Consider the following 16,292-nt stretch of genomic DNA (forward strand, 5'->3'; position numbering starts at 1 on the left):
CCTGGTCTGCATATGGGACAGCAGCCTGAAGCTGGTGAATATGACATTGTTCTGCTGTTCCCTGACAATATCTCCGGCATGTGAAGTGCATGCAATTTACCATGCACACAAATATCAGTAACAGCTATATTGCTTTATGTAATAGCTGTATTGCTTGCTGTGCATGTTCACTTGTGCTGAGATTAACTGTATTGCATCACAGTGGTCACCACTGGGGCCTATCTGATGTGAATTCAACATTCCTGTAGCATATGCCACAACTTGTCATTGCCAAGACGTCTGGACAGAGGCCAGCAAATTGTATTTGACAAACGGCCTAAGGTAGGGTCATACATGACACATTACTGGTATACAGTGGATATAAATTGTATACATACCCCTCTTAAGATGCAAGGTGTTCCTGTTACATACAAATTAAGACCACAATATGTCAGTCCATACCTCTTCCAGCCTTTAATGTGACCCATAACAGGTAAGTTCACTTGTAAAACAAAGCATCTGGACTCATGTATTGCACCCACAAGGCTGGCCACCTGTGAGGGCAGCAGACATCCTATCAGCATAAAGTTTCAGTCAGGTATGATACCTCATGCTGACATATGTGTCAGTACACTCACTGTGGGCTATTTGGCTGTAATATCACATACATGGGCATTGTTAAGGCACACAGGTCACTTCCAACCACTTATAGGTTTCAAACATATGGATATTACAGACATATCTGTACAGAGGACTGCACAATTGTTTAACCTGCTGCATGTGAGGCAGATGCTGTCACCACACTGTATAAATTAATGGCAGAGGGAGGTGGTCACCAGCCATGTAAGGTATACACATCAAAATGGTATAAGCCATACAAAATATGATCTTCAAACACACACACACACACACACACACACACACACACACACACACACACACACACACACACACACACACACACACACACACACACAGTTGCCAGCATTAGGATTTGAACTCTTGCCTATCTAGGTATTCCTAATATAGTTCTACACAGTTATAAGACACACCACAGAAGTTATACATGTCTACCTCTTCCAAAGGTACTTCTAAGGTGGATGACATCAACAGGTCTACTAAATTGGAGTGAAGGGAAGTGTAAAGGGTAGTACACAGGTCAAAATGGTATGAGCCAGACACTACATGATTCATACACACATACCAGTATTGGAATTAGAACTCCTGCCTATGTAGGTATTCTTGCTATACTGCTATGCAGTTATCAGACGTGCCACAGAGCTTATACATTTCCACCTCTTCCAAAGGTACTTCTAAGATGGATGGCATCAATGGGTCTACTAAATTGGAGTGAAGGGAAGTGTAAAGGTAGTACACCTGTCAAAAATGGTATAAGCCAGACAGTAGATGATTCACACACACATACATACACATTGCCAGTATTGGGATTAGAACTCCTGCCTATCTAGGTATGTCTACTATAGTGTTACACAGGTATTGCACACGTTACAGAACTTACTGAACTTTCACATGGCCAAAGCTGCTGATTACTGCACAGCTGTGGTAAAGTATTACAGGTGGCAGACAGTCTGCCTTCTGTTCCACCTGTACATCATGCTAGTACTTTCTGTCTTGCATTTCAGCTAGCATTATGGCTTGGCACTTCACCAGGTTATTGTATCAAGAAGTGTGGCAGACCTGGGAGCCATCAGCAGTACTCGTTCATCACAGATGTAACCCCAGTACTTACTAGTTATGCTCACCCCTGCTGGCATGTTTGAAGGGTGGTTATCTGTGCTTTCACCCATTAACCTGTTGCACTTGTCCATTCTGGGGCACTGTTGTAACTGCCTCATGTACACAGACAACTCTCCCCTCTATACTCAAACCACTCAGACCTGTGAGGGTTACCCATATATCACCCAATGTGGACATATGCAATCTCCAACAAAGACTGGACTAGCAGGTCAAGAGAATAAGATCAACACCTGCACCACACCATGTGGAACACGTAGCTCAACATGATACCCACTTTGACAGCCATGACATACAGTGAAAAGCCACACACCCACCTTCCCAGAGACACTCAATGGACATTTACCCAAACAGCACAGACCAGCAAAGCAGCCACCCAGTCAGACAATGCAACATGGCACATGCCAAGGGACACATTTAACCTACACAGTGTGCCCCTCAACCTAAGCTCTTAAGGCTGACCACCTTACGCAATACAGTGATCATGGGCAACTCAATACTGAGGCACACACATCCACTCACTAAATTGAATATGGAGCAGGTAACAGCCAAATATCTATCACATGCCAGCATCAAACACATGACATAGCCAGTCATGTCACTCCACAACAACTATGAGTATCACTCTGTATCCATGTGGGTGTGAATGACTTGGGACACACCTCCCTAGACTACATGACAGGAGACATGGTTAAACACTCTGATTATGCAGTCCAGGCAGGTGTGAAAGTAGCCCTGAGCAGTGTACCACTGTCACCCAGAATTATGCTACTGTACTATCAACAGATGATTGACTGCAACATTGGCTTATGTGTTATGTATCATTCTCAGGGTATCCAGGACCTCTCTGCTTGGGATGACATGATTGACAGAACCCAATGACTTGCCATGGATGTCCTACATCTGTCACCACTGGGTTCCCAGGTACTGGCTAAGTGTATTGCCATCCCTATGGTGCCTTATTAGGCAGTATTCCTAATGTTATTACCACCATAACAGCTACACATTTATGCAATCTGAGGGGCATGCTGCTCAACAGTAGACATCTCATAGCAGCCATTGGAGTGGAGGACACATTTCTGTTGTAATGGAGAGGTGGTTCACAGCAGCAGACAGCAGACCTGCAGTATCAGGCTATGACGCATTCCACAGCTGTCAGCCCCCAAACATGGACCACACCACACCTCCACAGGTGGTGTTGTCTCCTTATTCATTATGGTTAGGAACACCTCCAGACTAGTATCTCATCATAATGCATCGGAGATACTTTCGGTACAACTGCCTTGGGGTAATAGTGCAATCCAGACCATAGCCTGCTATGGGTCCACATGTATGTCCCTAGACTGTCAATGCACATTCCTCAACACCCTACAATCTATGATGGTCCAACGCAACACTGACATAGTATGAGTCTTCCACTACCCCTCCATCACCTGGGGAATGTAGCCAAGTGCCAGTACAGTGGCACAACACTTCTGGGATTCATCATTTCCATTGCTTGAGACCAGCTGTTGCTGACGCCTGGTAGAGGATGCAACAACCTTGACCTCTGTCGACCACTTATATATGGGACTGTTGCTCATTCACAGGTGTCAATCCCTGCATGGTGAGATTCATACAGGCTGTAATCAACATGTCAGCCACACCCTCACAAAGATATCCACCTGGCAAAACCTCTCCAAAGCTGACTTTACAGCCATGAAAACAGGGGTGGATGTCTTCACTGCACCCATGGCAATGGGAAATAGCTGCATGACTGTACAAACAGGTACATGGATGCATGGTACTAGCCAGAGCCAACAGAACCCAGACACTGTCTTCCAAACACTGGGTGACAATGTGATGGCCCCCTGCCATTAATTAATGATGTCTAAAGTGTACATCAGAAGGAGGACACTGTTGCAGGGAAAGGTGGTGTCCCATGACTGCTGCACTCCCTTATTAGCCTCAAACACAACTTTGGATCCCCCATTGAATCCCTGACAGGCATCTATGATGGTAGATATGCAGCAGACACTGATGACAGTCACAACAGCTTTTGATAGTTACATCAACAACCTCCACAGCATTAAACACAAGTGCTGTGAGTTACTGCACAATGCTAATAACTATCCTGAGACAACAGGCATTGGCCACAGTCTTGGCAACACATTCAGTGTCAGCTTTACCCCTCTCACCCCCACAAGTGAAGTGCTGAGTGAATGTGTGCTCACATGATGTATCCCATTTCCATTCTAGGCATCTGTGTGTCACCAGGATGTGACCCTGCAGCAAGGCCATGGGGTTTGGCAGTGTGGTAATACATCCACCATATCATAGGCAGAGTACAGTATGTGCACAGAAATCCCCGGTCTGTAACACAGTGACTGCATATGCCTCACAGATTATAGGGCTGGGGGTTGTACATAGGTATATGTTGATTTACAAAATCTGTTGTAGAATGGAGAATGGTACAGGTTGTTGTTTGGGCACACCTCTAATTGCTAATAACCACAGCCACAGGGGATATTCATCAACCAAACACACTGGGATTACTATTCACACACATACACACACACACACACACACACACACACACACACACACACACACACACACACACACACACACACACACACACACACACACACACACATTTTCTAGTACCAAGATCCATAGGTTCATTGCTTCATAGGCATGTAGTAAGTGAATGGGCCTGAAGGCTATACAAGGCTAGCCCAAGGGAAAACCCTGGCATCAGGTAACATGAAAATAGTCTCCAGTGTGGCTCATGAGTATAGTCATTGAAGTGGTCCCCAGGGGTGGGTATTGTATTCCCCATCCACTCATCCAGATTTCTATTGTGGGTTGCCAGTAATGTGCACTGCTTCACATGTATGTGATTTATATTCCATAACATGGACAGTATCTGAGTTGTGCACATGTCCCACATGCATGTTTGTTGAAGTGTGGAAGTGTGCTTGAGGTCTCTGGGGCATGTTGTGTGGACAGATTGGTATCTTCTGATGTAGCATTCCTGACATCGTTTGGTGAGACCTGGCTTTGTAACTGAGGTTGTGATTGCACCTACATTGACAGCATGATACAGGTATTCATTAGAGTTATTGGTGTCTTTCCATACAGTGCATGTGTATAAGGCATGGTATTCCATTTGTGGGGTATGTTTGCAGACTCTACAGTTGTTGCAGGCATCCAGTGGGGAACGTGGCAAAAGGGCCACTGTACACATTGATTGGGCTACTGAGGAGATGGACTAGGGTGCCATGTGCTTTTACTTGCTAGATAACACACAGTCAGGAGATGTAACACATCAAAGTACTTTCTGATGTCAGTGGCACTGTTGTGGTCAACAGGCATGTAGTCCACTGCAATCACACCATGGGTACTATCTGTGAGGCAATATGCAGGGGAACTACTGATATAGTGGTTGTTGCCTAGCCAAGTGTGTTTGCATATTATTTGTGGGTGGAGAGTGGTCTCTGAGTATTAGAAGGGTTGCCTATATTGTTCACTAATCCATACTGTCACATAGTCATTGCACATGGCACTAGACATTTAGGGCTGTTGATTGTCTACACCAACCTCTACCGTGTTTGACAACTGTTGGCCTTGTAATGTGGATATTGGGACATATACTAGGTCCTCAATATAATAATTTAGCAAAACTCTCCTCCCAATGGATCCGGTTATTACAAAATCACACCAATCCCTACACAGGGCACTGATGACACACACACACACACACACACACACACACACACACACACACACACACACACACACACACACACACTTGCCAGTACTGAGTTTCGAACCCCTACCTAGCTATGTATTGTTACTACAGTGTTACACATTTATCACACGTGCCATGGAGCTCATAAAATGGATATTGTCCCAAGGTACTTCTAAGGTGAGGAACATCTCCAGCCCTTGTAAATACTGGCATTCAGTGATGTAGTGGGTGAGAGATTCCACAAAATATTTTACCCTACATACGCATTTACATTTGCCAGAAGTCAGGTTCAAGCCTCTATCTAACTACGTTTTCAGACTATTATGTTACACATTTACCACATGCACCACTGACCCTACATGGTTTAGGGTTGCCAACAGGTACTTCTATTGTGAATGATATCTGCAGGACTGCTAAACTCAGGCACTGAGATGTGTACTGGGTGTAAATGGTGCCAAATTCTTTGAGGTACGGACATATATATGTAGACATATGTACACACACAAACACTTGCCAGGAATGAGATTCAATCCCCTACCTATGTAGTTATTACTACTACATTGTTCCGCATTTATCACACACACCACAGAGACTATAGGTAAAAGATTGTTCAAACATATGTGTAAGATGAGTGTCAGCAGCAGCAGTGCTTAAGGAGGAGTAAGGGAAGTGTAGTAAGTGTGAATGTCCACAAAATCAGGTCTCTACAAAGACACACACACTCTCTCTCACAAACACTCACATTGTCACATTTGCCAAGACCAGGATTAGAACTCCTGTCTATCTAGTTTGCTACCCTATAGCATTATGCAGTTATTGCACATGCTACAGAGCTTACACGTTGAAGAGCTGTGCAAAGGTATATTTGAAGGTGAGTGACATTAGCAGCAGTACTTAAGGAGGTGTAAGGTAAGTGTGAATGACCACAAAATCAGGTCTTTGTAGACACACACACTCTCTTTCTCACAAACACTAAAATTTTCACAGTTGCCAAGACCAGGATTAGAACTCCTTTCTATCTAGTTTGCTACGCTATAGTATTACACAGTTATCACACACACCACAGAGCTTACATGTTGGAGAGCTGTGAAAAGGTATCTTTAAAGGTGAGTGACATCAGCAGCAGTGCTGAAAGATGGGTAAGGGAAGTTTAGTGAGTGTGAATGGCCCCAATCACATTCATCTAGAAACACACACACACACACACACACACACACACACACACACACACACACACTCACACACAACTTTACATTTGACAGGACTGAGATTACAACTGCAACATGGATACTTATTTGTACTGTAGTGTTACACAGTTATCACAAGCACCACTGAGACTATAGGGCTGAGGGCTAACCAAAGGTATTTCTACAGTAAATGACATCAGCACATAATGTGATATAGGCCAATGGGATGTGTCGTGGGTGGGACAGGCCTCATAATGGGATTCTCTCTGTCGCTGTCTGTCTTTCTCTTCCCCACGTCTGTGTGTGTGTGTATATTTGACATATTATATTATGTTGGCCTTAGATATGTGTGAGTATTCCTATCCATTACGTGTGTGTGTCTGTGTGTGTGTGTGTGTGTGTGTGTGTGTGTGTGTGTGTGTGTGTGTGTGTGTGTGTGTGTGTGTGTGTGTGTGTGTGTGTGTGTGTGTGTGTGTGTGTGTGTGTGTGTGAAGTATCAATGGTGTACAATTTGGTGTGTGTGCACAGACAGCTGTGAATAACTGATATCTGTAGTCCACTGTGTTGTGAGACATGGGCTTAATTTCTCTAAGTTTAGGAGCATGCCCAGTATGACCTTCTATATTGAGTGTGTGTGCATCCATTCCAGGTAGGGTTAGACTCCAGTTCAGGGTTTTGTGTGCTACAGGTACACCTAGCAAACTGTTTCTACAGGATATCTGTAAATAGGTTGCCAATATGGAGACGCAATGGGCTAATCATACTGGGGATACTGTAACTATTGCTGTCTGTGCTGCTTATGTGACATGTTGGGTTGTAGCATAGATTTTCTGATATATGTACTGTTTTACACTCTGATGTTTCATGTCATCAACTACTGACAGTTATCATTCTTTGCTCACAGTTATTTACCAGGAAATACTAGATGAATGAAGCTGAGACCAGTATTCTGAGGCATATAGACTGCACATTCTGGCACACACCTGCCATTGTGGAGGGGTAGCTACAGACAATAGAATGCTGGTTCTGTGTAAATGGTCCAGCACCATGTTAGTATGCTGGCTGGGGATCCCATCCTTGTGCTTTTCTCAGCTTCATGGAATGGCCATATTCAGCTGGGGCCATACCTCTCAGCTGTACCAATACACCCAGTTTATCCAGAGGCAGGACTCATATATCTGGTCAGTTTACCTTCACATTTTGGTTTACAAGATGTTTTCTGGCTATTCATTCATGGGTTTGCAGTCGGGAGTAATATGGGCGGACAATAGAGTTTCAGACTTCACAAACTCCATGACATCCATGCTTCTACACCCCCCTCTGTTATTTTCTCCTCCTCCTAACATTATGTAAGCAATATCTCAGAGGTGTCCCTATAGTTGGGCCTTTATCCCAGTAGTATTTATGGCCTGATCCACAGTCCTTGCAGTAGGACATGGGAGAGGCATGCTACTGGCATTTGTCAACATGACCTTGCATTTGTTTCTGTTTACTGTGTTAGGTTGTTAGTTGGGTCCCCCTGACATTCTATACATTGGCACTATGGGTGAGGCATGGGCCTATGCTAGAGTACTGTAGGCCATTTGAGAGTGCTGCAGGCCATCTAGTACTGCTTTCTACATGGGATTCTGGGGTGGGGGTGCACACCTGCAGACTTTAACATTTGAAATGACTGTACTGGTATTTTGGTTACACTTTTGGCTTCTGTTTCATATTGTATTGTGACCTATCATGCAGACAGGAGGCATATCAGTAAAGTACACATGTTAGATCTTAATGGCATATATTTCAGTTTCAGACTTCTTACCCTTCAGAACTAGAATGCAACTGCCAGACCTGTTGTAGTATGTCTGTGTAGGTCTGGTGGGGGGCTGTTCACCATTGCCATAATTTGGGGGCCCTAGCCCAGCCTTTCTTTATGGTCATCTACACCTGTCCTGCTGGGTGAGGCTGGTGGTGATGGGTATGTGACCCTCATTGACATCCATGTATGTGACCTATGACACCCACAGTTCTTTGGGCCATCACATGTACTGCAGTGGGGGTTGTCACCTTGTGTAGTGCTGCCTAGTGTGTTGACACCAGTATTTGTTATGAATTTCCTGCTTCCCATATAGCTGCATGCTGCTATCCTATTCAGCCACCCAATTCCCTTGCATGTTTGCATCCATATCATACATACAAGTATGAGAACATACTACTTCATTCAGTAATAAATAGGAAGGGTGACTTACCTTGTTGCTGAGCCAGTATTGAGGATGGTGCTGGAGGGCTGATTATGTTGGATGCACATACTACACTCCCAATACATGGTAAAGCTCAGGTAGTGTTATGTTTGTCATCTCTTTTACTGTACGTGTGAGTTGGAGAGAAGTTGCAGTCCCTGCGTCCATACAGTGTCAGTGTGTGTGCTATGCGTTGCCTCTTTGCCAAGACCTGAGCATAATGGGCACACCTTCTTCTGCCTACAGAGGCAGGATGCTCCTCCTCTGAGTCTCTCTGTGCCTGTGGTGGCCTTGGCAATGGTGGGGGGCTGTGTGGCCCTGCCCCGTGCTGTTCCTGCTGCAGCTGTTTAAACAGGATCATATTGTGTAGCATGGCACATACTATGAATATTTGTATACATGTAGCTGAAGAGTACTGCAAGGCTCCACTGGATATGTCAAGGCAATGGAACCATGACTTGAGCATCCTAAACACATGCTCTACAATGATCCTGGCTTGTGCGTGTGCTTCATTATGGTGTTCTTGTTCGAGTGGAGAAATATATGTGATCATTGGCATGTTGTGTCATGGCATCCAGGAACTGGTGGAATACCCTGGATGCTGATGTCTGTAAGACCCCCATGATATCCCCAGTTGGTCTTTGGAAGGTACCTGTGGCTAGTATTCTTAAACCTACACATACCTTGGTATCCACTGGGATGGATTCCCCTCTATTAGTTCTGTGTGTGAGGTGTGGCTGGCACAGCTCAACAATTTGCTGTAGAATGTCCCTGTCCACCCTGTAACTCTCTACTATTTCCAGCTCATGTAGGCCCTGGTAGGTTACCCTGGGTCTGTACACTCTTCTTCTCCTCACTGTGGGTCGGTCGTTAGCATTCTCCTCCTCACCACCCTCAGTCTCTAGCACATATTGATGGAGTAAAGCAGTAGCAGCCTCTAGCATTTTCAGTTAGTTTTGCCAGTTAAAAATTCCCCATCTGTGTATACCAGTGGTGTAGAGTTTGTGGGAAAAACAGTCTATGTGGTGTTTGCATAATTTATAGTAGTGTGCTGGGCTGCTTCATGTGCAATTGGCTGATTCTGATACATTCTACCTGCCAGCTATGCTAGTTCTCCTTGATTGCCTTCATACTGCTGTTTCCCCCAAAAAACAGTCTGGAAGGTGTTTGCATAGCTTATAGTAGTGTGCTGGGCTGCTGCATGTGTATTTGGCTGATTCTGATACATTCCACCTGCCAACTATGCTAGTTCTCCATGATTGCCTTCCTACTGCTGTTTCCCCTTCCCAGTTCCTCCCTATTTAAGCCCTGAGGTGCAACGCGCATACCCAGTGCTGAAATGTAAACAGTGCTGCCATTTCCTCTTTTTTTTTATTTTGTGTTTAAAACCCAGTGCACACACCCGTTTAGGCTATGTACACACTACTAAGACATATCTGACACACACCCTTCCTTAGCTGTGCTTAGCTAAGGGCAAACACAGGCCACAGAGCTCCAATGAGCTTCAAGCAACCATGACACACCCCTTATGAAGTCATTCAGCTCTTACACTTGCACTGTTGTATTGCTGCACCTACACTGTTAGGTACAAGCTGACACTGAGGAAATCTGTGACTTAGGAAATCTGTGATTTAGTATTACTCCCCTCATTTGCATACCCCAGTGTGTAGGTCGTTAGTTTCATTAGTTACTGCACTAACACTGACCCCTTCCCCTTGACAACCAGTGCTCCCTGGTATTGTTTACATTCTGCATTCCATTGTCTATAATGGCAAAATGCAGATTTTACTTAAAATTAAGTCCCCCCCCCTTTTTTTATTTTCGTCACAATCCTGTTTGCGTGCTGCTGCCCTATGTTTAAACGGCCAAGATCAGCCCAAAAAAAAGTTTAATTTTCATAATAATTAATCACTTTTCAATGCCAATGGCCTTATATTTGGCCATTGGCATGTCTAATGTACATAATACATGCTTTTCCACGAGCTGTCATGCCTCCATTTTGTCAGTTGCAGAAATGTACTCAGTTATTTTCTGAGTACATTTCTGCACTGAGACTGTTCTAGCACGGAGACCTGGCAGCTTGATGGATCACAAAATCAACTCATTTGCATGGTTTTCACCAGCAAATGTGGTGATTTGCATATTTGCCGATTTTCCGTGCTAGAACACTGTAGACCGCTCGTGTATGTGAAAATGGCACTATACTGAATCACTCAGTTGCAATTTTCTGTGTAGGAGCTCCTACACTGTTCCTGCATGGAAATATTGGCTTCCTGAATCACAGCGATCATTTAAGTAAGTTTTAGTACCTAGAATTCATTTCTGACCTGTTTTGCGAGTTGTACGTGGAGTATGGATGATCCATTCCTCTATATTCCTCCAACATTAACTGAGTGCTTCTTGGTCCTGATTCTGGATCCCATTCTGGCACCATGTCATTCATCCTATGTTAGGATTCAAGACAAACAGGTGGGGTAGTTTATTTATATGCTTTATGATATAGAAACACATCAGGATGGATAGCAGCAACATAAAATATAAACAGACTGATTAACTGACAGACCATTTAATACATGGATGCTTACATCTCAGCAGCTCACATGTGCAAGATCACGGAACGCTTCTTAAAGGTATACATACATACTGATCTACAGAATTCACTCTTAAGTGGCAATCAGTTGAAGTAAATACATTTAAAAGAAGCAAAAATGCCAAAATCAGCAATCACAAAAATTCCTTTGCACTCACATTGCCACACTACATAGATCTGAAATAGTGACAAGCAATGTTTTTAAAATTTAACTTCAAGTTGCACTAAACATGCATGCATATTTAAAATAACAAGAAAAACACAAAGCTCAAAAAGTACACTACAGTGAGCTAAAAGCTATAAACTGTCTATACAAGTAGTATAACTCACCTAACTAAAAATGTATAATGTTCTTAAATAAGAGACAAGACATACAATAGCACAGTATTCAAAATGGCTTTTTAAATGAATGCCATTAATTTATCCTCTAATGACAATTCATCTGAGGTGTTGATTATGCACCTTAACATCCTGTGCCTATTTCTGATTGAAAACACTCAGCTGTATTAGATGCAGCAAACAGATAATCCATTTTGCCTGCTCATAGTACTTTTTCAGCACAAAAGATAATTTCCAAGTACGTGCAGTGAGATAAAAGGATTACGTTTAAATGTATCAAGTCATTTGCAGAATTTACAGTCTGTAACCCAAGAAAATTAAATATGGCAGATTTATCCATTTGAGTTTCTCCATGGCTTTCCCCTTCTCTACACTTGTCACTCTCATCTTCTCTATCACACCCGTCACATGCACCTTTAAAATAATATGTGGCACACAGTCACTCATAGATCATGGCCACTTGCTAGGGAGTGTTTAAATAAAGAACCTCCCAAGGGGAATTACAAAACTACAAACATTTCTTTCCCATTTTGTCTGCTTTAATACAACTTTAACAAATGAAAGATAAAAAGAAAATGAAAAAATGTAACCACTGCATGGGTGTTACACTTTCCTCATGTGGTTAATAAATAGCAAAACTATGAGTATCAAAATCAAGTACCCCTAGAAAACTACAGCTACTGGTTACCAGGACGTGTTTTTTGTGCATATCACAGCACAACCACTGCCCTCTAGTAACTACAGTAAATCAAAACAGAAATGAAAATAAAAATAGTCTCTTCTATATTCTTTGATCTGCCGAAAGCCTTTGATATTGTGTCACACCTATAATTACCACTCAAACTGTTTTCTCTAGGGTTTCAAAAACTCTAATGTCTTGGTTTAACCATTAGCTTTCAAACAAGGAATGTAACTCACAAGACATCTGCAGCAACTGGAAAGGCCACAGAAGTACCTCACAAAGAGGATTAGTGGCCTCAAACAAATGCCTTATACTGACCGCCTCAAAAACTCCAGCTTTACTCCGTAGCATATCGCCTACTCCGAGATGATCTCTGCCTAGCATATAAATCTATGTCAAACCCAGAGCTGTTGGACATGCTGCACCTAAAGAAATCCCAATCCCTCCAAGCTACATGCTCTAGGGACCTAAACCTTGTCACCACAATAAACAGGACATGCTGGAGGGAAAGATTCCTGTCCCAGAGACTTCCCATACTCTAGAACAGGCTACCCATCTATGTCAAGCAAAGCTCTTCATTAGCACTCTTCAAGAAAAATCTTGATGAGTGGATGGGAAATAGGAAATACACCCCGGGGATCACTTCTGTGTCTCTGATCGACTGTGGCATAGGAAAATAACTGTCTTGGGTGACGTAAGCCAGGGAACCTTGTTGGCTAGGCTTATGTAGGCCTTTTAACTGATAGCCTAGTACCTACCTATGAACGTATGAACTAGAAGCTGTAAAGTGGCAAAATTATGTTTATTTCTTTCTCAAAATGGGCATCCCACAAGGCTCAGTATCAGGTCCCTTACTTTTCAGTATATTCATGAACGACCTACACTTAGCAACCATACAAGCTACCTTCTTCTTCTTTCGGCTGCTCCCGTTAAGGGTCGCCACAGCAGATCAACTGTTTCCATTTCTTCTTGTCCTCTGCATCTTGCTCTGTCACACCAACCACCTGCATGTCCTCTCTCACCACATCCATAAACCTTAGCTTAGGCCTTCCTCTTTTTCTGTTACATGGCAGCTTCATCCTTAGCATTTTTTTCCCAATATACTCTGCATCCCTCTTCAGCACATGTCCAAACCAATGTAATCTTGCCTCTCTGGCTTTGTCTCCAAACCTTCCAACCTGGGCTGACCCTTTAATATACTTATTCCTAATGCTGCCCATCCTTGTCACACCCAGTGCAAATCTTAACATCTTCAACTCTGCCACGTCAAGCTCTGACTCCTGCCTTTTTGTCAGTGCCACTGTCTCCAACCCATATAACATAGCTGGTCTCACTACCCTCTTGTAGACCTTCCCTTTCACTCTTACTGGTACTCGTCTGTCACAAATCACTCCTGACACTCTTCTCCACCCACTCCATCCTGCCTGTACACTCTTCTTCACCTCTCATCCACACTCACCATTACTCTGAACTGTTGATCCCAAGTATTTAAACTCATCCACCTTCACCACCTCTACTCCCTGCATCCTCACCATTCCTCTATCCTCCCTCTCATTCACACACATATATTTTGTCTTTATCCTGCTGACCTTCATTTCTTTTCTCTCTAGAGCATATCTCCACCTCTCCAGGGTTTCCTCCACCTGTTCCCTACTCTCACTACAGCTCACAATGTCATCTGCAAACATCATAGACCACAGGGACTCCTGTCTGCTCTCGTCTGTCAACCTGTCCATCACCATTGCAAATAAGAAAGGGCTCAGAGCTAATCCTTGATGTAATCCCACCTCCACCTTAAATGCATTTGTCACTCCCACTACAGACCTCACCGCTGTCACACTACCCTCGTACATATCCTGTACCACTCTTACATACTTGTCTGACACTCCCAACTTTCTCATACAATACCACCACTCATCTCTAGGCACCCTGTCATATGCTTTCTCTAAATCCACAAAGACACAATGCAACTCCTTCTGACCTTCTCTGTACTTCTCCATCAACACTCTCAGAGCAAACATCACAATTGTAGTGCTCTTTCCAGGCATGAAACCATACTGCTGATCACTAATCATCACCTCCCTTCTTAACCTAGCTACCACTACTCTTTCCCATAACTTCATGCCATGACTGATCAAATTAATCCCCCTGTAGTTACTACAGCTCTGCACATCACCCTTATTCTTAAAAATAGGTACCAAAACACTTTTTCTCCATTCCTCAGGCATCCTCTCACTTTCCAAGATTTCATTAAACAATCTAGTTAAAAACTCCACTGCCATTTCACCTAAACACCTCCAAGCTTCCATAGGTATGTCATCTAGACCAACAGCCTTTCCGTTCTTCATCCTCTTCATAGCTATCCTTACATCCTCCTTGCTAATCCACTGCACTTCATGATTCACTATCTGCACATCATCCAACCTTCTCTCCCTCTCATTCTCTTCATTCATCAGCCCATCAAAGTACTCTTTCCATCTGCTCAACACACTCTCCTCGCTTGTGAGTACATTTCCCTCATTATCCTTTATCACCCTTACCTGCTGCACATCTTTACTAGCTCGGTCCCTCAGTCTAGCCCATTGGTACAGGTCCTTTTCTCCTTCCTTAGTGTCCAACCTTTTATACAACTCTTCATACGCCTTATCCTTAGCCTTCGCCACCTCTCTCTTTGCCATGCACCTCATCTCCTTATACTCTTGTCTACTTTCTTCATCTCTCTGACAATCCCATTTCTTCTTCACCAACCTCTTACTCTGTATACTCTCCTGTACTTCTTCATTCCACCACCAGGTCTCCTTGTCCTCCTTCCTCTTTCCAGATGTCACACCAAGCACCCTTCTAGCCATCTCTCTTACTAGCTCTGCTGTAGTTACCCAGCTATTTGGTAACTCTTCACTGCCACCCAGTGCCTGTCTTAACTCTTCCCTGAACATCACCTCACAATTACCCTTTTTCAATTTCCACCATTTGATCCTTGGGGCTGCCCTCACACTCATCCTCCTCTTCTTGATCACCACTGTCATCCTACAAACCACCATCCTATGCTGCCTAACTACACTTTCCCCTGCCACCACTTTACAGTCTCCAATCTCCTTCAGACTGGCCCTTCTACATAAGATATAATCCACCTGTGTGCATCTTTCTCCACTCTTGTATGTCACCTATGCTCCTCCCTCTTTTTAAAATACGTATTCATCACAGCCATGTCCACCCTTTTCACAAAATCCACTACCATCTGACCTTCTGCATTCCTTTGCTTAACACCATACCTACTCATCACTTCCTCATCCCCTCTGCTTCCTTCACCGGCATGCCCATTGAAATCTGCTCCAATCACCAGTCTCTGACCCTTGGGTACAGTCATTACCACTTCATCCAACTCACTCCAAACTTTTTCTTTCTCATCCATCGCACACCCAACTTGTGGAGAATATGCATTAACAACATTCATCATTACACCATCAATTTCCAGCTTCATAAACATCACTCTATCTGACACTCTTTTCACCTCCAAAACACTCTTAGCATACTGTTCCTTCAGGATTATGCCTATGCCATTTCTCCTCCTATCCAAACCATGATAAAACAATTTGAAACCACCTCCGATACACCTAGCCTTGCTCCCCTTCCATCTGGTCTTTTGCACACACAATATACCAACCCTCCTTCTGCCCATCATATCAGCTAGTTCTCTCCTATACCAGTCATACTGCCAACATTCAAAGTGCTGACCCTCACTATCACAGTCCTAGCCTTTACCTGCCTTCGGGGATGCCTTCCCCCTCTTCTCCTCCTTCGG

The sequence above is a fragment of the Protopterus annectens genome, chromosome 10.part0 (assembly GCF_019279795.1).
Source record: "Protopterus annectens isolate FY-2018-M chromosome 10.part0, PAN1.0, whole genome shotgun sequence".
NCBI classification, from domain to species: Eukaryota; Metazoa; Chordata; order Ceratodontiformes; family Protopteridae; genus Protopterus; species Protopterus annectens.